Raw genomic sequence first — 21,746 nt, forward strand, 5'->3', positions numbered from 1 at the left:
GGGCGAACAGCTACAGCTTCATCAAATAGATAGCCAGCAGAAAATCCCTTCTCCTAAAGGACATTGCTGTACAGTTACATTTTGCAAAACAAGACTATAATACCCTCAGGAAAGATGAGACCAATACACATAACCCTGCAGATTCTTGCAAGACTGATTTTTGCCCAGCATGCACCGTCTTTAAGTAGGTACATGGTCCCATTCTGCCTGGCTGTAGTTTTAAGTTAGTCCAAAGCTTGCCAGAGCGTCGAATATTTAGAAAACTGTGTCATATTTGCTGGGGAACTTTGAAAAAAGGTTCAGAGAAAGGTGCATTAACTAATCCCCTGAAACTACACCAAGCATATATGGCTTTGTAAAGATAAGTAAGTCTGAATTCCTCTCAGGTGATGCAAAATACTGACACCTACATTGAAAACATGGTGCATTTACTTTCATACAATACTCCTACAGTACAATAAAATGTTAACCAAAACTGCATTCACTAGGACCAATCATTGTCAACACTACGTGCATTTCCATGGTTTGTATTTATACAGAAAGTTTGCAAGCCGGTCTTTAATGTGTGCAAACTTTTTAATAGTTCTTGTGTTGAATTCTGGAATTTGATTTCCTAAACATTTTTTTATCCTCTTCAGTGTGACAAAAAACAGCTTCAGATGTTGTTAGATGTTGTTAGAGGTGTTGTAATGACAATTCTCAATGACTTAAAAGTCTCAGAAAACGATTTCTGTAAGTTTTATTTTGACATAATAATATTTATAAAGCTATGGCATTGCCTGTAGCCTGATTAAAATCCTATCTTACTTACAGGCTTAATAGTTCAGTGTGCAAACTTGACTTTTAGCATTGGATATGCTTTCACTGTTTCATTGACACATGTAGTAGGAAAACATTTGCTATGTTTTTGAAACAGGTCACTATGTAGTAGTGCTGCACTGATGAGATGCTTTTATATGCAAACGCATCCTGTCATGCACCACTATAATGTCACATACTTCTATTCCCTCCTGAATCAAGGTGCTTATCTGCAGTTTGACGTTTGTAAATTGAGATTTATGTGGCAATGTAGAGTCCAGATTGTCAATGGATTCCCATACTTTATTAATGATGATCACAAAGTCTGAAGTGTCCCTTTGAACACATACAGTATCAATGTCTTGTTTTTGTAATTGATTGTACAAAATATTAACATGGGGCATTATACTGTGGAACAAATAAATAAATAAATAAACACCTTGTTTTCCAGAGTTCTAGATAAGTCCTTTGCTTCACATACAGTAGTAGAATCAAATGTTCTGTTTTCTGTAATAGATTTCATGCATTCTACAAGGTCATCTCTTTATTCGTGAATTATATTGATAGCTCGGTTGTTGAAGTTCCAGCAAGTTGCAGACCCTTTCGGTATTATTTTTGCCACTATATGTCCAGAACCTAAGCCTGTTTTGGAAAAAGGAAAAAAGAGCAGTAATGCTACCCAACACTTTAAAGGCCATTCTGACTCTGGATATTTTCGATGCAGCTTGTCATGATTAGATTTAGTTGGTGGACATAGTAATGAGCGTAGTGTGTATTTGGGTAGATGTCCCTGATTTGTTTTAACACCACCAGAGGCACGCATGACACTGGCAACATCATAGCTCTCAGCAATTACCACACTGCTCTGGGAAAATAAGGTTGAGTTCACTAAAAAAACCTGCGAAATTATATCTGCAGATGAATCTTTAAGATTTGAAAAGCAATAAAATCATCCCACTACCTTGGAATTGCCAGCAATGTAGCAGAAAACAAATACTGAATGCGTCATTGTAAAGACATCAGTTGTATCATCGGCCTGGATAGCTAGGTAATCGGTGCTTCTTAATTGCTGTATAGTAGTTTATTTTATTACATACAGACAGGCAACTCATTCTGGATTGTTTTAGAAGTGCCTTGACTTTTCAAGTGTTCTTCCATTGCACTGTGTATACTGGACACAAAATTAGCCAGCCCTCTGAAGACACATGGATTTAGGGAGTCTTCTATTTCATTGTACCCCGCAATGTCAAGTCAAAGGCTCCACAAAATCTTACACAGTGAATCAATTTGGATAATATATAACGGGTCTTATCAAGTTCCTCATTGTTTGATTACTCCCTTGCGGTAGGCTTAATTTAACTGCAGTTCAATGTTCGATTTTCGAAACAAAGATAACTTTAATACATTGGTCAAGTGGGATTCACTGCAATCATGCCTCTTTATTTTTCTGCCAGATGTTTAAGGTCAGTAACTCCTGTTGTAGTCCAGCTAGCTTCACCCATAAAGAGCAAGCAGGGGAAACAGAACAATGCATTCTTAGAAGAGCTGGCAGTTAACCACCCATTTGATCAAACTAGGTTCATATAAACCTGTGTGTGTAACCCATCTCCCTGTCTTTTACAGACTGTTCAATGTTTATTTCAGGTTTATCAGATCCTAGTCTTTTCACCCAAAGTGTATCTTCACGCGTAATTCCCCAAGATGGTTTTGTGAGTAAAATGTTGACTGTGTTTATTTAGGCAAACAATAAAATGAACAGTAGAAAGAAATCCAAAACTAGATTATAGATTTATCACCTAAGAGAAAACACCCATGAATATTATTTAAAATACCATCAATATACTAACAAGAAATGTCATCAAGTACACACAAGTAGCAGTAGATAGTTGTTATTTGTCTATCACTTCTGATTTGGACTTGCAGTTATATCTCAAATTCCTTTTTAGCGATAGGTGATGAACTTTCAGCTTATTTAGTAAATGGTGCTTCCTGTTAAACTATCTGCTGAGTAACTCTAGAACCTGGAAACAACTTTCCTGCTGAGTTCCTCTCTTGTTTCTGTTGGTAAGCTATCAGCTGATATCCGCCCGGGTGCTTGTTAAACTAACTGCTGATTTACTCTGGTGCCTGTAGAAAACCTTTCTGCTGGTTTCCTCTCTGTTGCCTATCATTCCTATTGTTAAGCTACCTGCTGATTATTTCCAGGTTGCTTGGTAAATTATCCTCTGATTTCCTCTGGTGACTGTAGAAAACCTTTCTGCTGGTTTCCTCTCTGTTGCCTATCATTCCTGTTGATAAGCTACCTGCTGATTACTTCCAGGTTGCTTGGTAAATTATCCTTTGATTTCCTCTGGTGCCTGAAGAAAACCTTTCTGTTCATTTCCTTTCTGGTGTCATTAACCTACCGGCTGACTTATTCCTTACTGCATGAGGATCATTAAAATATGACATAAGCTATTAGACTAGTGTCCGCTGGATAGATTGCAGAAACCACTGAAAACTTTGAATATGTTAAAGCAGTTCTTAATTCCACATTTTGCAGCAAGAAAATAAGCCCACACTAAAGCCATGTACAAAATTGCCATTACCTTTGTATGTTTCAACCCTGGCATCATTCTTACTCACAGTTCCTTGACGTTATCAAACTCCCTGTCTCACCTGCATCCAGGCAGAGGTCAGAGATGCACTGCATGCTTCCATGTTCTGCAGGCTGTCAATGTCTAACTTTTGGGAACAGTTCTGAAACACCCCACCTCTTAACTCCTCAGAAGCAGACACAGGCAACCATTTGAGGGTCACAGGGCAGCAGAGTGTCCCATGGAAAGGTACCAGGAATCTGGCACGAAAGGTACACCTAGACCAAAGAAAACACAATAAGAGCTTGAGGCTTTTGCAATACCTACAGCCGGATTTCGTGCTCTTCTTGTGGAGTGGGGTGAAAGACATCACATTGCCATGGAATGATTGGATGCAGGTAAGGGGAGTATTTGGCTTCACGGGGCCCACGCATCATCACTTTACACCATTCTTACACATACAACATTGACAATACATCATACATATATGTGTAAATCAACATACAGGATGTGTTACATCAGGCACCGAGGGTTACAAGGAGTAAGAGTCACATGTCCTTCATAGCTCAGTGTGGTATATTAGAAGGATTACAATGTATTAACTGCAAGTAACAAAGGATCTGTGTGTTAAAAGGCAAAAGTATTAACTCACTTACCTATCTACCTAAAATAAAAATGTCATCTGCACGTTACATGACATGCTTTGCAGGAGACACCTTAACTCTTTATGCTACTCTAATGCAAAACTGGAACTAGACAAAACACAAATCTATCCAGCAAATATGTTAACCTCCAGAGTTATCTTACCATTATTATTATTCATTGAGATTTACTGGGCACACAAACATCTCTGCAGCTGGTGCCTTAACCCCATAAGATATTTTAAAATGCAGACTTTGTAACCAATTAAGCTAATTTTCCATTTTTTACACTTCTTGTGATATCACTTCCTTTGAGGTTTGGGGTTGTGATGCCAGTTCCGGTGATGCCACTTGCTAAATGTCATCCCTTAATGCCACACACTATAATGTCACGTCCCATGATGTCATTTACGGACCGCCTAAGTTAGTCCCCAGCTTTTTTTTTAATTGCTGCCATGGTCACATCCAAATGCCTTGCCGGGATGCAGCTGCATCCAAAATAAATGTACATACAAGACATCATCCTCCCTAAACCAGTCTCTCTGCCTCAACCCCTCACCCTTTAGTGTTGTTCTAAATTTTACACTCAGCTCCTATAAAATCATGCAGTTTCTACACTTTGTACCCACAGTGTACTCTCTCTTTCCGCTGGTGGCTTTCAGTCACTGCTTAGCCATCTGTTAAAGCTGAGCTGATGGTGGAAAGGCCTTGTTTGTGGGCTCATCAGCCTGTCAGTCGAAATAATACTTTATGACTCCTATGGCTCACTATGAAAACAGGGAGATACACTCATGGGCGAATACAATAAAAATAAAGGTGTAAAATGCTTTCTAAAAGGTTTCATGCACATTGACGCTGGGGTGTGTGGTAGAAGCATGTGTAAGGATGTTGGCACTCGCATAGTACCCTGTTGCACTCCTGAGACATGGTGGACTGCACCTGCTGAACAATTGAAACCTACTCTCCTGGATACAGACTCGGTGGGGGGGGGCATAAGACAATTGGCAAAGACAGGAGTATCCTGGGGGCGCTGGAATTCTCAAAGCACCTTTCATGGACCCTTCATTACATCACTGTTCAACAGTCACCAGCCTTGGTGCAAAAATGGCAATTTCGACGAGGGCACACAAGCTGCAATCATGCTTTCAGAGACTGGCACTTAGTTATTGCTGCCTGCAGGCTGCAGTCCAGGAGAAAGCACGCACTGTGACTGCTGCTCAAGTAACTTTCCCCTGACCATGCCTTACGCACTGACAAGCTACTTTTGTGTACGGGAAGAAGTGTTGTGTGGGCTTAGAACTGTGTCAATATGCAAAGTGTTTTCCCTCCCACTTGCGCAGTTACGCACTGTCCATCTGCCCCCCTGCTCGCTCTTCATCTGTTTACCTAAACCAGGTGACCAAGTCACAGTGACTCCTTTCAGTACGAAATCAGATTGGCAACCTTTCCTGCCTTGTGCTACCAATCAGTGAGTGGATACTGGACCCTGGATAAAGCGCAATATGGCACTGCAAAAATCTCTTACATACCAAGCAATTAGTTGTGGAAATAGCCATAACTATGCCTGGTTCACATACAGGGAAGTACATGCACGTGCCTATGTATTTTACATTTGGGGCACCATGAAAATGCATAGCAACGGTCCTTCACTTACAGGGCTGTTTGTAAATGACCATGGCAATAGTTCTTTAAAAGCAGCATATTTATTTCTGAAGTTCAATGAATCTGTGCTGGAGATGGACAGAATAGAGATAGCAAAGAGCAAACACATTTGAATTTCTTTTACTATGGAAATAATGAATATAGATCTACAATTGAATGGCAGAAGTATGACTAGGGAAGGAAGATTAAGGATATGTGGATAGAGAGATATTTATGGCAGAAAGAAATTTAGGATAGCCAAAAGTAGTGTGGTGAAAATGGGATACATCAAGGGGAATGAAAAAGATGAGTATAATTACAGAAAACTCGAGTAATAGTTTGAGCTTACATTCAGCTAATTGCAAAGTTATGTATTTTCTACTACAATCCCTAAATATGAGTACTAGTTGAGAGTCTGTTTTTTGGCACCCATCACACCGATGCTTGATTTTATGGTTCTCAAACTCAATGGTTTTGGAACAGTATAAACAAGTGAAGGATTACAAGTGTAGATCTGGACAGTGCGCAGGAAGGAACACAAGATTTATTTTCTCTTAGAGGTGTTGCACCTAGGCTAACATAGCCCTACAAAATGAAAAGGCATGCAAGGTGCACAGAAAAAAGTATAAAGTTTGGTACTCAGTAAGCTCTTTCACTCCATCTACCACATCAAATGCTAAAGAATGAGGGGTTACAGACCTGCTGGTATAAATGCATTTTTTTAACAACAAAAAAGTCAGGCTACAGGAGTTAAACATCATATGTATAATGCACAGTGTTATTATATTTTTTTGAAAACACAAATTGCAAACATCCAAGAGAGAATACACAAAGGTGCTGTGCACACAACCTTATTTGTTCAACAACAAGCCTGTCTGCATTGAAACCTGGCCCTTTATTCACATATCCAGACATTTAAGAAGTATCACAAATTTCACAGTATACTGTACAAAGTAGCTGGATGAGAACGGCCAAACTAGACAATAGATGGACAGCTTGGTTTTGGATAACTGATAATGACATGTTGAAGAGACATCAGAAAAATGTCAGGCCATGTAATGGAAACTTAGCCCTGCCAAGTTTCCACTTTCAGAGGTGCAATTTCCAAGCGTATTTCTATATGCAGCAGCGGAGTTCTCTCACCGGCTGGTACTATGCGCTATACCGCTCGCTGGCTTCGGTCCTGTGCAGTGCCTCAGCCGCTTGCTGCTCGCTCCTGCTGCCTCTTGTTCTCTGCTCGTAGCTCCTCGTTCTCCTCTAGGAGCGCTTTGCCAAGTTGTGCGGCCAGTAGCGGCTGCTCTTTCTTTTCAGGGCGGCCTCCAGGTACAGCGGTTCCCCGTCCCAGGGTGCAAGAAAGGGGGATCCCTTCCGTTCAGGTTCCACCCCAGGGGAGCTCCCTGCCGCCCTTCGCCTCTTGTCCATCATCTTGTCCTGTTAAGTGCTGCCTGGAGAGGAAATACCACTGAGCCAAGAAGTGCAACCCGAGGGGCAGGTCAGTGCAGAGTGCACCTGTACCGGGGGTGGTGTTCTGAGGCGATCTGGTGATGTCATGAGACTCAGGATAAGAATGACCTTCCCTCGCCTAATAAAACAATACGTGCAATGCATTTAACCAACACAAACAAGCTATTGGCCAACACCCATTGTTGTTGGCTTTTGTGCCTTTTTCATTTATCTTGACGTGTCTGTTTGAAATCCTCTCCATCGATGCAGTATGTCTTGGGTTCTGCACTGATGTTTTTATTTACTTAAATGATCTGGCATTTGCTCGTCTACAGAGGTGGCTGGCATCTGAGTGCGACTATATGTCCATGTTAGGGGGATGCACTATTTATATTATTAAAACAGATATTGTGGACTAGATGAAGGAGAGTCTGCAGCAAAACGTTGATCTTTGAGCCCCAACTTAATATATATGCACTGGCCTGGCATGTGGAGACAAAATGGCGGATGGGCATGATCAGTTTGGACGTATTATACATTTAGGAGCGAGCTAGCAGGAACCAAAATCTTGTAACAGCCAGCCATGTGGCACTCATAGTGTTTTTCAGCCTGGTGTGAAATCCTGCATTAATACATTCATGCATAATCGTGCCATTGATGTGTTTGAATTGAGATTTTTCTCTGACTCAACTCCTTGAATTTTTATCACAAGATGAAAAACTGAGTACCCTCACTCTGTCCCTGTTCAAGTCTATAACCTTAAAGTGGATGCCATTTTGTTGACAGCACATCCATTAAACTCTCAGTTATCTTATCTCCGATTCTTGTCCCGTCGGCTTTGTGTTATGGCCAGGCACTACCTAAACCCCACCCCCTCCCTTATCAAACCTTATTAAATGACATGAGAGGAATTTCTTTGGAAGCGGGGGTCGTATGACCCCAGGCCGTATTTATTAAACATAAAAATTTAACAAAATTGAAATAAACAAATATTTACATGAGTACGCACAAAACATTTGCATTACATTGATTACAATTGATAAATACATATGTCAGATGGCTAACCTTAACTTAATGCTAGTACAAAGGTATTTCCTATCCGAATCTAACATATCATCCATAATCATACAGCATTTACTTTTCTGCGTATCCTATTTGGGCCTACGGCAAGGTCACTAACTGGTGTCAGATCCTTATCAATTAACCACGCCCTCCAGTCGGAGAGCGCTTGCGCAGAGGGCCCATTTACCATGAGGGTACTCCCCCCTCGGTTACCCCATGCGTTCTATTAATTCCATTGAAGGGGGCCCTTGCATTTCTGTGCCGTTTACTGGCGTCATTGTGCACGTGCGGGATGGCAAACCAGCCTAGAGAAATCGTGACTCGTCCCCTCCCCCGCACCCATCTAACCAACCGGCTGTAACTGCTCCTGGAGTTCTAGGAGTGACCACTTATCCCTCCCCTTGGGCGACCCCATTCAAGAATGGCGCCGCCCTCTAAGGACCTTAAATTTACTGCTCACCAATCAGGACCTTACTGCCTGACCAAGAAATAGCTCAAAATACAATGATTGATGACCTGTAAATGGGATAAAGTTCTAAGGAACAAAACATATTACTACAACACACCTGTAATCCATTACATATGCAACAAACCTGTGAAAAAACAACATTAATCACAACACCCATAATCTGCTTTAGGGGACGGTGGGTGGGGAAAACAATTACAGCCTCTCTAGAGGCTGGTGTGGCAGGCTGTGGAGCGCGGAGTCAAAGAGGAAGACTCTCGCGCTCCTCAGCATTTTAAACCTAACCTGCCAGGTCGGTTCAAACCGGCCTGACTTCCGCTCCTTATGTGACCCGGAAGTGAGTCTATCACTTCCGGGTCACTCTAAGGACCGGGGACCAACCAGCTTTGAGGCGCGTCTGTCGTGTCAATACTGCGCGACAGGCTTGCCTCCGTGATCGAGGGAGGGAGGCCGGTGCGCCCGCAATACTTGTGGCGTGGCCAATTCCGGCCCGCCTTTCTCTTCGCTCACGATCTCTCTCCCCTCCCTGCATTGTTTCCCTAAGGGCTCGCTGTTTACAGTGAGTCTACCGGTATTTTGCCCATAAAACATAAAAAAACAATCCTCAAACGTTTTTTAGCATGCCTGCCCAAGCCTATTTTTGATCCCAATCCAACCCTGGCATTCTCGTTGAGACATTGAACAAGGGCAGTAACGAGAGGTGGCAGGTGGAGCTGGACATTGACAGCAATCTGGAGACTCCAAAGGGATCAGATAGTGTCTGCCTATTCAGGGACCCAGAGGGGAAGGGGACCTTGGTATTCAAAGTTCTCCTGCTGTGTGTGCTCCGGGTAAAGTTGACGGACAGGCAATTTCTGTGCAGTGGAATGCTGCCAAGAGGCCCAGGCTTTGCAACCTCATCAGAGTGTAATGGATATGTAAATGTAGCTACAATGCCATGCAAATTATGGGACGTTAAAAACTAGCGGCATCTGTCCAATAGAGAGGTCGCCAGTAGGTGCCTCCAAATTATTTTTTGAGGGGGGTCGGTCATTTGCCCTATATCAGAAGGATTCAAGATTATTCTGGACTATAAAGTATGTTTAAAAGAGGTGATTATTGCATTGATTCCATGCTTAACGCGTTTCACCTCTTTTTGCCATTTTAAAATCATATTACATTATAGTGCTAATGTCGCCAGACAGACAACGCCAATATATTTGTCTGTGTATAGATAGTGTAAAAAAGTGTTAACTTAAGTGGCCCCTGAGAGACCCATATATTCATAGTCTGAACCGACTCATGGGGCAATATGCCCTCCTCACCCTAAGGCCTGCAGTACACACCCACATGCAGCTTTGTCAAGGATCTACCTTACGTCTGGTGACAGTCATCCACTATCCTGTTGTCAGTTCATGGCAAGATCCTAAATGGGACCAATAACAGGAACTAACCAAATGGGCCTGTGCTATCAATTTATTTTTCTATAGTCCTGTGCTGTGCACTTATCTGGTGGTGAACTGCCTGCCGACTCCTTCACATATGTCTACAACCAATAGTCCGTCACTTCAGTAACCTCGTCTGCAGCCTAATCTTTAATTTCCAGTACTGCTGTGCCCAAGCGGCCATTCCGGGACTAGCCACTGGCACTGCCGTTAATCATTTATGTGGCTGACAGTGTTACTACAGATGCACGTGCCCCCACACCAGAATGAACAAACTCACACCACAAGGGAAGCGGTCTCAGACATGCCACAAGTTGAGTCTGCACAGACTCGATCTTGGCTTCCCACCTCCCATACCCTTATCCAACTTGTCACAGGGTGTGGGGAGGGTTCCCACGAGGGGTCTCACCCATATCCTGAGGGGTCCCACCCATACCCTGTAACGAGTTGGTAAAGGGTGGGGTGATAATGCTCTCCACTCCCTGACTGACATGGAGGCTTAGTGCTTCGGGCTTGCATCTAAACCACCCGGAGCTAACTTTACCTCCACACCGTCATGAGGTGGAGACTGGGTCTTGATGCTAGCTCTTTGCCTAGCTGATTACCTCAAAGGCCTCAGGCTGTACAATTGTCAACCCTGCAAATACTTAGACTTTGGGCCTGCCCAGGGGAGCAAATATTAAAGCGCTGTCACATGTCCACATACCACAGCAACAATGCCGTACTGGTGTGGCTGAGTGGGGCTGCAGTGCCCCCCATTCCAGAAACTTACAAGGGTGTATTTTCTTCATTAAAAAACTGATTTTAAGCTTTGCTAGTTTTGCTGCATTTTTATGTGAATGTACAGAGGCGAAGCCTCCACGCCCATTGTTTTAATATTCAGGAGAGCATACCAGTTCAAACAAATATACACAGACCAGGATGCCGATTAACAAATTCCAGGCCTCACCGTCCCTTTGTTTGTCCTGAATCTTTAATTTCCAGTACTTGACAATCTTCAGTTTTACACTGTGTGCTTTCCCCTCTAACCTGAATGAGGTGTTTCCGGCAACCATGCGGCCTATTGCATCTTGGACCAAAAGACCATCAAGTGTATAGTGCAACATTGCAAATATACTTTTAGTCACTGAATTTTGAACATTCAGCAGTACTTACCAATTAAAGTTTAAGAATTGCTGTCTGTTTACAATGTGTTTGTCTAAGTCATAACTGTTGGAAGAATATACGTGCAAGATATAAAAGTGCTGTTGAAGGATGTTTGGCTATGAGTTGTTTTGTGTTAAACCAGCATTCTTTTCAAGTATTAAATAGTAAATGTTTTCTGTAGACTAATGGGATAGAAGCTACTTGTGTGTGGTTGGAAAAATTGTGTAAACAGCTGTTTCTTTTTGTCAGTGTGGTCAGTAAACATGTATCAAGAATTGGATCAGCACGAGGCAGAGCATCAGCAATACTTTATTACTAAGACCATCCAGGTCCAATGATACCAAAGGATGCATACATCTTAGTGATCACAGAGAGGAACAATTCAAGTGAGCAGAAAATAAGATGTCCCTGGAATCCTACACAAATCAGCTGTTGTGCTGCCACCAAATTATTGGGCTCAAGCCCAATAGTTTCCTCAAGCCCCAGAAGGAAACTATAACCTTTTTCAAGAAAAAGAAAACTGTCATGTGACTCTCTCACTCTTCTACTGAGTTACGCTCTAGTAGGTGGGGGCCTTTAGAGTCAGTCAACATTGTCAGAGAATCTTTCATTGGCAGGTGGTACGTTTAGAGCCCCTTCCTGCACCCTGAAATCAGTCTGCACCCATAATTGTTGGCATTTTACAAAATATGATGATTTTTATACACTAATTGTCTTCAACTCCTGTGCATTATAATGATTTTGAATAAATAATATAAACAAATCAGGAATTATTAAACATGTTAAGGCGAAGGTTGAATAAAACCTAAACCTACGTAGATTCTGAGCATCTGACAAATATTGTGGTTGTATTACCTATCAAAATACACCAAGTCATTTAAAGTCTCTATGTGTACCTTGTTGTGCCACTAGGCATGAAATCTGAGGTCTTTATTCCATTACATGGAAGTAGCCAGAATATTAACATACCCCTCACTTTGAACCAAAGCAAGCGAAGCAAGTGAGCCTGACCCCCACCAGAAGACCTCCCTTGTCTCTTCCATCCAACCATCTATCCATTCATCCTTTCACTTTTACATCCACCCTCTGATATCTACCATTTCACGGTTACATTCTGTCATCCAGCCATTCTTTCATCCACCATTCAATCTTTCACCATTCCATCCATCCATTGGCTATTCTGTTCATCTATGCAAACATCCACCCACCAATGATTTAACTTGTACATCATCAAAAAAGCTTTTCATCCATCAATTGATTCTTTTGTCCATCCTTACCAATCTTAATGTACTGTCATCCATCCACCCTCTCAAATTGCAATTTGCTTTTCCATCCATCCTTCTTTTCAGATTTCCATTTACCCTGCTATCCTTTCAACCACCTGCCCATCTGTCCATCTTCTCAGATTTCCATTTATTCCATCATCCTTTTATCCATCAATCTATCATCTCAGCTTTCTGTTAACCATACAATTTTTTTAATCACCCACGGATCAATTACCTTCTATGATTTCCATTTCCTTTGCAATACTTTTAACCGCACATCTATTCATTCATCCATTAATGTCCGATTTCCACTTTCTCTGCCATCCCTTCACCAGTTGATCCATCAATCCACTCAGATTTCCATTTACTCTGCCATCCTTTAATCCAGCCATTCACCCATCCACCCTCTGAGATTTCCATTTATTCTGACATCCTTTCACCCACTATCCATCCTCTCACATTTCCATTTACTCTGATATCCTTTCACCTACCCATGCACCTATCCCCTCACCCATCGATACACTCATTCACCTGTCATCTCACCCACTCATCCTTCCACCGTTTCACTCACCCATTCATCATTTCACCCACTTATCCATCATCTTTTCATCCAGCCACTCCTTCACCCACTTATCCATCCATCCTTTCATTCACCCATCCATACTTTCACCTACCCATCCAAGTACAGCCAAAAACACCGACCCCCTTTCTTTCCACTCCCCACCACCCGCCAAGGCCCAAATAACTATCCCCCACACTCTCCCCCCCTTCCTCGGAACAAAGACCCACAACAGCTTGTCCATCTGGTACATTAACAGCCGCTCAATGGTCAAACACCAATTAGAGATCTTCTATCTCCTTGACACCCACAAGCCCGACATTTTGCTTTTATCTGAAACTTGTCCGACAGCAGAATCCACACCTGATATACTAGCAGCCATCCCAGGCAACTACTACGCCCTACAGGGCCAATAGATCTGAGCCTAAGGCTGGTGGTGGAGTGGCGGCCATAATATCACAAACCCATAAATTCACCTCGCTACCTATCTCTCAAATCCCCTTGGTAGACTGTCTTTTTTTCAGACTTGAGTCTATCTCTTACCCTTTGGTCTGTGCGTTAGTCTATAGACCCCCCCAGCCACATGCCCATTTTCCCGCAACCTTTGCAAATATCATCGCAGAACTTGCCATAAATCACGCCAGGCTGCTAATAATTGGGGACATCAACTATTGGCCATATGACGAACATGAAACCACCCTCTCAGTAGCGTTTACGGAATCACTGACTGGATGAATCTCACCCAGCACATTAAAGCAGCCACTCACGTCAAGGGGCATATATTGGACCAGGTCTGGACATCCAACCTGGAGATTTTAAATCTACAAGTCACCCCCTGTACCTGGTCGGACCACCAATTTATTTATTTTTCTATCCTGACCTGACCCATCCCTAAATCCCCTCCCCCAGGGACCGGCCAGGCAAGGAACTGGAGCTGGGTCAGCATCCCTGAGCTCTGCTCCATCCTATCCTCCTCTATACCCCCGGAACCCCCTCTCTCGGGTCCTCAGGCCTCCCCCCATGCCCAGGCAGAAAACATCAATACTTGGCTAGCTACTGCCAGAGATAGACTGGCACTTCTTAGGAAGGTCAAACACAGAAGACCACACGACGCCCAGCGCTAGTTCACCAATAACCTTAAGGAAATGAAACTGACCTTGCGTCAAGCTGAGCGCGAGTGGAGACAAGACTACTGCCCCGTAAAAAAATCCATCTTCGTGGTAGCACTCAAGGAATACAAAGGCGCCATCCTAAAAGCCAAATCAGACTACTTCTCACTAAAGGTTCTCAACTCTACTAATAAAGCCAAAGACATCCTTCACATTGTAGACGAACTCGTCAAACCCGATCGCATCACCACTAAACCAGTTCCCTCACAACAGCTCTGTGACTCCCTCAATACCTATTTTATTGATAAGGTATCTAAAATCAAAGCCAGTATCCCCAGGAGCTCCCCCCCTCTGGAACCCGATTTGACTAGTCACAACCTGCTTTCCTTTGATCAGTTTCCATCTATCACTGAGGAGATTTTCTTTTCCCTACTCAAAAGAGTCCGCTCGGGCTCACCCATTGACAGCTGTTCCCCCCCACATCGCCCTGGAGATCTTCCTCCAGCTTCCAGAACTCACACTATCCCTCCTCAATAACTCTCTAGCCACCGGCATCGTCCCAAACTGTTTTAAAACTGCAGAAGTCAGACCTATCCGGAAAAAAGTAGGAGCCGACCCTCTCGTTCCCAGCAACTTTCGACCCATCTCGCTCCTACCATTTTTGAGCAAAATTCTGGATGCCCATGTTGCAAACCGTCTTAGCACATTTGTGGAACACTCACACTACCTGGACCCACTCCAAGCAGGTTTTAGACCGGAACACTCCACTGAATCCATCATGTTAACAGTCCATGATGAACTAAGAAAAGGAGCAGACCAAAACATCTCACAGTTCCTAGTGCTCCTAGATCTGTCGGCGGCGTTCGACACCATCGACCACAATCTACAGGCTGAACGGGTCGAGAGCGCCAGCATCCTGGACACCCCCCAAAAATGGATCCACTCCTTCCTCAGCAATCGTCACCAAGCCGTTCGCCTCTCTGACTTCTCCTCTGAGAAAAAGAGACTCACTTGTGGGGTTCCTCAGGGGTCTTCTCTCTCCCCGCTCCTATTCAATCTGTACATCCGTCCGCTCATCTCCAATTTACGGAAGAGAGACGTAGCCATCTTTAACTACGCCAACGACATCCAGCTGGTCTTCACTATTGATTCATCACCCCACGCAATGGAAACTTTCCAATCCACCATGACGCTTATTAGTAATTGGATGAATCAAAGCCAATTAAAATTAAACCCAGATAAGACCGAGCTGGTTCTCACCAGGGCCGCAGTTAACCCGTGGAACCTCAGTGAATTAGGGTGTGCCAAAACTCACCTTAGTACCCAAAATCCCCTACCAGACTAGCAATCAGTGTCTCATTGGTTCTTACAAACTCCCAATGTTTAGACAACCCAGAACATGGACTTAGAACACCTCAGGTAACGTGGAACACATGAACACTCTTTGGTTATACCAACATATCAATCCAGAACGAGGAGTAAATGAAGACACGTGCAACTTTGAAATGTTTATTTCTAATGCAGTGTTCTCAAGCGCAGTATCTTAGCTAATACAAGCAAACATATTATAAGAAACAAAGTAATCAGCATAGTTACTAGTCCATAAAATACAAAGGGAGAAAGCATGTTAAAATGCTAGAGGGAAGAAGGTTAAATGGCACCTAAGTCTTACCCTCCCTTGCTAGTATATTATATTATATCTAAAGAAGGTCTCTTTGGGTTTTAGAAGGGGGGCCCATACCTCTGATCCTTGTGGAACGGGATCACATCATCTTTCACCAGCTCTCTGCATGCAAAGGAGTCATCAAGTGTGTCGGCATGCTCTGTGCAGTGCAATATTAAACGCGCCTAAAGCCAGAGGTGACCGCAGCTGCATATATGTTATGTCTAGAACGTGCGAAGATCAGACCTCACAACAACCACTGTGTTGAAATAACCTTGAAGGCCTCGGCACTCACTGTACAGACATAGCTTACCAAGCAAAGCTGATACAATAGCAAAACATATTATTCTCGTGTGAAGAAAAATATTCTACTAGGCTCAAAGCTCTAATAACAATATGTGCCGTGTGCAGAAGCAGCAGAAAGGTAAAACGGCGTTTAAGCTCGTAATAAGCTCATGCTAACTTAACACAGTCTGAAGGCAAAGCATATCTATATGACAAAACGATTAACAAAACAAATCCTCAGAAAACCAATACTCAGACAGGCTCCAGGATCAAAGACAGAACTTTTGCAGATGAACCTGGGCTTGTGACACTCTAGTCAGGCACAACTGTCAAGTTTTGAATAACAAGCATTTCCACTAGGGAAGGTGTCCTCTTTGTACTGCTTGACTTTTGCAGTTTTCAAGTTCTCGCAAGAGTTATTGAATGTTTCAATTGCAGAGATACGGTTTGGAAAACATCTCCCATCATTTTTCACTATCTCCTTTTATGGAGAATATTATGTTTTAAAGATAAGTGATATTAATATGAAATTTCAAGTTAAATAAATGTTTTTTCCCCCTATATTTTACCATAGAGAGACTCCACAGAAGGGGTGGAGATCGCCACGTGGTAGAGTGTAGGGAAAATAAAAAAGTTTATTTACCATAAAAATAAATATAACAAATATTGTTGTGTTATATACTAACCCCTTTGTGCGCTGGCCAAATTTTCGCACTGTGCGGGCGAAATGAAATGTGGATAGGGTTCGGACGGCCTCGGGCCGTCCTCCACACACGCCGACCGTGATGTGTGATGTCCGGGGGCAGTCCACAGCACGCAAGGGGTTAATGAAAATGTATTGTGTATATTTATTTTAAATGTAGAACAACAAAATACTACTGCATTATTAACTTAATTTTGTAATAAATTTCATGGAAGTATAAAAAACGTAATTAAAATTATTATTCAGAAAAATAATTTCTCATTGGAAAACCTATATTGTGCATCAATAAATATTACAAATAATTCACAGATTTTGTTGAAATTAATGTAGTTATAGTTTAATAACAATTATTGTTACATTAATTTGGTATAGGGCAATGAAGTTTTATAATTAAATAATAAATATGTACTATATTTATATTTTTTAACACTAAATTATATGTATTTATAATTTTAACTATTTAAAATAATTATATTTCATTTAACATTATTTCCTATGGTGTTTTATTTTAATTCCCTACCTCCATTATTTTCCAAGTGAGTGTGATGGCCATGTGTGGTGCTGGAATTACTTCTGTGTTTGTTAGTAACTTACATTCTGAATTTCTGAATAAGCAAACAAATAGGAACCTTGATCCCAAGTGTAATTTACTCAAAAGTTTAAGCTACGGTGGAGTTCTGCAGGAAGTTCACAGGAGAAATAAGTGTTCTTTCTACATTGCTGTTTCCATTCCGTTTCTATGGGCAGTTGGACGGTGCAGGTACCCAGTCATGCTTTACGGATTGGTGAGTAGTACATAAACAATCCACAGTCTAACTTTCTGACCTGAGTTACGCCTTGTAGTTTCCTGTGGTCAAAGTAGACAATTCAGCAGCAGCTGGTGAGGTTTGTGAGTGGTGAGGCTGGGCACGGGCCCGGGCCAGGGGGTTGCGGATGCACAGCATTTTTTCGACAGGTTAGTTGCCATTTCCTGTTCAAATCTTATTAAATAAAAATTGGATAAAAAGCTGTCTTTTATAGCCCAATTTTCTTAAAATCAAAAGAACATAGGCTGGGTTGTTAAACAGGCCTGACCAACTTTAGCGAAGTGTAGAGTAGTCAAGGCGTTTCGGGGTTATCATCTCCCTCACATCATAATTGTAAAGGTAGTTCACTTATTTTCATGTGAATACATTTCAGGCTGATATATTGAGGATACTAAAATGGGTAGGGGCTACTAATCACAATTGTAATGTTGGTGCTGTTGCATACATAGGTTGGAGCTGTCTACTGAGCTAGTGCATGCAGGCTATAAAATGGCATTCAGGATTGTCCAACATAGTCAAATGCCTACTTATTCAATAGAATAATTTATTGGTTAGTGTTTACATGTTAAAACTCAATATCGTGCCTAAAGGCAACTTGCATAAATTAAAAACACATAGAAACATGCAGAGATCAAATATGTACATGCAACAGATGAAATGTTTTTCCTACCTTTAGTGCATGTCTGTTTCTTTTCTGAATCATTTGTTCAAAGCCTATTAAACAGGAGGTGAAAAAAATATTTATATAATAGGCTACAGATGGAAGAAATAAGCATTCAAAGATTTTTTTTTTATCTTCTAGAAAGTCAACCAAACTTTGAGCAGGGTAGCTTTACAGTTCAATAACAAAAAGTAAATATCCATCACCCCAAAGCCAGTTGGTCAACGATTACTGTAGAATACTTTATTTATATTTATATTTAAAAAGCCATGGGCGGTATTATAGCAGTGCCCAAGGGCGCAACGGGTGTTTGAGCCAGCTTTGTGCTCCCCCGGGGCACTTTGGTATTACAGAAGGGGCCGCAGATGCTTGTGCGTCCCCTTCTGTAATACCGATAGCACAGGCACACATCAAACACCAGTGCTATCTTCAGAGGGCGTTCTCTCATTTGCATGGTGGCGTGGCTCAATGCAAATGAAAGAATCCCCCTTGGCTCTGTGCCCTCACTTTATTACAGACTCGGGCGCAGAGGCAAAGAAACTGTCAGGAGGCACACTGACTGTGTGCCACCTAAAAGGTGGAGCACTGTCAGTGTGCCTTTGACGGCTGCCCTGTGGAGGGGGAAAAGAGAGTTCCAGGAACCCCCCAGGCATCCCCTTGCAGGTGGGGGCAGTCACTCACTGCACTCGCCTGCAATGGAATCTCTATTCCCCCTTCAAAGTGCAGGCGGGTTGCCGCCTGTACTGTGAAAACACGGAGCTGCTTCAAAGCAGCCGCTCCGTTTTTCACAGGAATGCGTTGCCCCTAGGGTAGCACATGTTTACAGCTGCCCTGGGGACGGTACATTCATGTTAATATGCCACATTTTCATTGTTTGTGCCAGGTGCAAACAGTGAAAATATGCCAATTGTATAATAAGGCCCCAAGTAGGGTAACATTCTTTTTAAAACATTTTTCAAGAGAAAGATGACCAAAATCTGTGTGTAGGGAAGGTGTAATAGTTCAAAAGCAAATTTATCTATTTTAAGGTTAAATATTTTGTACATCTCTGATAAGGATTCTGGTTAACCAATACTTTAGAAAACCTATATGATAATGAAATGAAATATGTATTGGTGTAAAGAAGAAACATAACTGTCCCAAAGTTGTATCGGTTTACACTTTTATATTATCTGACACCCAAGAAACCATCACAAAATCTTACTTGTAGAAAAGTCTACATGATCCAACATACAATCAAACATTCTTTTTTTTCTTCTTTCTCTTTGTCCTCATTCGCCTCTAACCCCAGCTAACATGAAATCCATAGGCTGCCGCTATTATAAATTGATATATCATCATTTATCAATCCTAAATGAGTCAACAGTCAGACGCCTGGCATAACAATGTAACTGCACCCTTATAGTTTCTGCATCACTTTAGTTGGGGGAATTACACTCAGTTTCTACTGAACTGACCACTTGATCAACCTGAAGTGATGCCACCCTTATAAAATTGTTTGAACTTTTTTACGATGTGTAAGCAATCAAGTTTGAGGTAATGCGTCAAGTGTAGATCTAAAGATTTCCAATGGTGTCAAATAATCTACTCTACTCTTCAGTGGATGAGTATATAGTAAACCATATCCATTCATAAAATAAGTCAATCATTATAAAGTAAGCAATATTATTAACACATTCACTCAGTATCAGTCCATAGTCATATGGTAAAACCACAACTATGTCCAGGATTCTACAGGTCTCTACCAGCACAGCAAACATTACAATTCATGATTTTGCAAATAGGAAAGTGTGAACAGCTACAGCTTCATCAAACAGATAGCCAGCAGAAAATCCCTTCTCCTAAAGGACATTGCTGTACAGTTACATTTTGCAAAACAAGACTATAATACCCTCAGGAAAGATGAGACCAATACACATAATCCTGTAGATTCTTGCAAGACTGATTGTTGCCCAGCATACACCGTCTTTAAGTATGTCATTGAAGGTACATGGTCCCATTCTGCCTGGCTGTAGTTTTAAGTTAGTCCAAAGCTTGCGAGAGTGTTGAATATTTACAAAACTGGGCCATATTTGCTGGGGAACTTTGAACAAAGGTTCAGAGAAAGGTGCATTAACTAATCCCCTGAAACAACACCAAGCATATATGGCTTTGTAAAGATAAGTAAGTCTGAATTCCTCTCAGGTGATGCAAAATACTGAAACATACATTGAAAACATGGTGCATTTAATTTAATACAAGGTTCCTCAAGTATTCTTTAATGTTACATACAATAAAATGTTAACCAAAACTATATTCACTAGGACCACTGATTGACAACACTACGTGCAATTATATGGTTTGTATTTATACAGAAAGTTTGCAAGCCGGTCTTTAATGTGAGCAAACTTTTTAATAGTTCTTTTGTTGAATTCTGGAATTTGATTCATTAGTACTTTTTCCATTGGCAGCATGGCCAATGCATTTAGTCGAGCTTCAGCCATTGTGTTTCCTAAAAAATGTTTTATCCTCTTAAGTGTGAAAAAAAATCATCTTTCAGCTTCAGATGTTGTTAGAGGTGTTGTAATGACAATTCTCAATGACTTAAAATTCTCAGAAAATTATTTCTGTAAGTTGTTTTGACATAATATGTATAAAGCTATGGCATTGCCTATAGCCTGATGAAAATCCTATCTTACTTACAGGATTGATAGTTCAGTGTGCAATCTTGACTTTTAGCATTGGATATGCTTCCTCTGTTTCATTGAGACCTGTAGTAGGAAAACATTTGCTATGTTTTTGAAACAGGTCACTATGTAGTAGTGCTCCACTGATGAGATGCTTGTAAATGCAAACACATCCTGTCATGCTCCGCAATAATGTCACATACTTCTTTTCCCTCCTGAATCAAGGTACTTATCTGCAGTTTGCCGTTTGTAAATTGAGATATATGTGGCAATGTAGAGTCCAGATTCCCATACAGAAGTAGAATCAAATGTACTGTTTTCTGTAATAGATTTCATGCATTCTACAAGGTCATCTCTTTATTCATGAATTATATTGATAGCTCATTTGTTGAAGTTCCAGCAAGTTGCAGACCCTTTCGGTATTCTTTTTGCCACTATCTGTCCAAGAATCTCAGCCTGTTTTGGAAAAAGGAAAAAAGAGCAGTAATGCTATCCAACACTTTAAAGACAATTCTGGCTCTGGATATTTTCTATGCAGCTTGTCATGATTAGATTTAGTTGGTGGGCATAGAAATGGACATAGTGTGTATTTGGGTAGATGTTACTGATTTTTTTTAACACCACCAGCGGCACGCATGACACTGGCACCATCATAGCTCTCAGTAATTGACTTATCTTTACCACACTGCTCTGGAAAAATCAGGTTAAGTTTACTAAAAAAAGCTTCTAAATTGTATATGCAGATGAATCTTTTAGATTTGAAAAGCAATAAAATCATCCCACTACCTTGAAATTGCCAGCAATGTAGCAGAAAAAAAATACTGAATGCGTC

The sequence above is a fragment of the Lissotriton helveticus genome, chromosome 10 (genome assembly GCF_964261635.1).
Source record: "Lissotriton helveticus chromosome 10, aLisHel1.1, whole genome shotgun sequence".
NCBI lineage: Eukaryota > Metazoa > Chordata > Amphibia > Caudata > Salamandridae > Lissotriton > Lissotriton helveticus.